Here is a 2267-nt window from a genome sequence, read left to right as displayed (position 1 = left end):
AAAAAAACTATAAAATACTACAGCATATTATATGTACCCTTCACCCAATTTCTTAGGTGTTAATAATTTAAACATAACCATTATACAACTAACAAAATTTGGAATATATTTTTCTTATAATCTCTTTAATGTTACTTAATCCATTTACTTTGTTTTTGTTAATCTTCACCCAAGGATATTTTTCCATTGAATTTTAGAGAGAGTGAAGGGAAAGGGAGAGACACATTGATTGGTTGCCTCCTGCACATGCTCTGATAGGGACTGGGGATCAAGCCAGCAACTGAGGTACATGTCCTTGACTGGAATCGAACCTGGGACCCTTCAGTCCACGGGCTAATGCTCTATCCACTGAGCAAAACAGGCTGCAGCTTAATTCATTTACTTTTAATCTATATGTGTCTTTATATTTAAAGTGGGTTTTGTTTTTGATTCACCCTCATAATCTGTTTTTTAATTGGTGCATTTATGCCACTGACTTTCATAGTGCTTACTGATAGAGTTACTGCCATATCAGGTGGCTTCTGGGTCTTCTGGGGCCGGGCTGCCTCGCTGCCCGGGGTCTTAAGAGCATTTTTTTGTTTTTGTTTTACAAATGAACACAATGAGGAGTCACGCACCTTTTTTTTTTTTTAAAAAAAACAACACAACTTTTTAACTTGAGGCACAAAAAAAGATTCTCTTCCCGTGCGCTGTTTTACAGCTACAGGCTGAGGGGAGAATGGCTTCCAGGGAGCAGCCTCGAGGCAGTCACAGCCCCCACCACCTGGGACGGAGGAAGGGGGGGCTGCAAAACGGCCTCGTCCGAGCTCAGGCGGACGCCTGCTCCGGGAGCTGCCCTGGACGTTCCCTGTGCCTACGGCCCGAAAGCGGGCTGAGCCCTCGAGGGAACCATCTGCCCCAAGCCTTCCATCTTTTCAGGGCTAAAGTCTCACTCTTCCTATCGACCAAGTGTAGCAGCTGCTTAAAATCTAAGGGGTGTCATGAACGTGAGGCCTGGCTGCCCAGAGGGTTGGCATGACTTTAACAGCCAAGATGAGGGGAAGGGAATAAACTACGTGCAACTACAACATCTGAAGTAATATTTACATTTGAAAACCTGGGCTGGGAAGCTTGGAATGACATCGCGGCTGGGCGAACTGACCTTTTCCTTCACTTGCCTGAAGCCGCACCTCCTCTACCTTGAGCTCCTCTTCTGCGGCTCGCATCCTGAGGCGAACACCCGGCCTCAGCACCGGTCTCTCCAGACATAGCACCGCCCCACTCTGAGCCACGCCCCCACCTCTCCATACATGGGACCCACCCGCTCTGAGCCATGCCCCCTCTCCATACACAAACATGGCGCCGCCTTGTACTTAGCCACGCCCCCTGCCTTTTTGTACAGAAAATGGCGCCTCCCACCTTGGGCTTAAACCTCCAGGTGAAGAGCTGCCTCCCGCTTCCCGACGCGAGGCTGGATTGGGTCCCCCGGCAGCAACACAGCCCGGCTTCTGGCTAGTCTTCTGGGGCCGGGCTGCGTCGCCGCCCAGGGATTGGATCGGGTCCCCAGGCGGTGACGCAGGCCGGCTTCTGGGTGGTGATCCGTGATCGAAGCCGGGCAGGGCAGGGAAGAGGCGGCTGCAGGTGTCCATCTCTTCCCTACCCTGCCCGGCTTCTCCGATCACTGGCTCGGGGGCGGGCAAAGGCAGCCCGGTTCTCCAATCACGGGCCTGGGGGCCGCCTTTGCCCTGCCATCCAGCTCTTGGCTGCTGCCTGGGTTTCTGATCACTGTCAGCGGCAGGCGGCTTCTTCCGTTTGAAAATAGTCAATATAATCATATATTTCGTCCTAGAGGGATAGAGAAAAACTAATATTTTCCTTATAACAACCTTTATTGTGACTACTGAGTCTTTGAATGACAGCTCTTCTCAGTTCTAGAATACATTTTATATTTTTCCAAAAGTTCCTTGCACATATTTTAACATATGGAATCCTTAATTATATCTTAACTAGGGGCCCGGTGCACAAAATTCGTGCACTGGGTGGGTGGGGGGGGAGTGTCCCTCAGCCCAGCCTGCCCCCTCTCACATACTGGGAGCCCTCAGGCGTTGACCCCCATCACCCTCCAATCGCAGGATCGGCCCCTTGCCCAGGCCTGATGCCTCTGCCAGAGGTGTCAGGCCTGGGCAGGGGACCCTCATTTCCCCCCGATCACTGGTTCTGCCCCCCGCCCAGGCCTGATGCCTCTGGCCCAGGATTCAGGCCTGGGCAGGGGACCCCCCTCTCCCCCC

This window comes from Myotis brandtii, unplaced genomic scaffold, assembly GCF_000412655.1.
Source record: "Myotis brandtii unplaced genomic scaffold, ASM41265v1 scaffold56, whole genome shotgun sequence".
Taxonomy (NCBI): domain Eukaryota; kingdom Metazoa; phylum Chordata; class Mammalia; order Chiroptera; family Vespertilionidae; genus Myotis; species Myotis brandtii.
Note: the sequence above shows the minus strand (reverse complement) of the source record.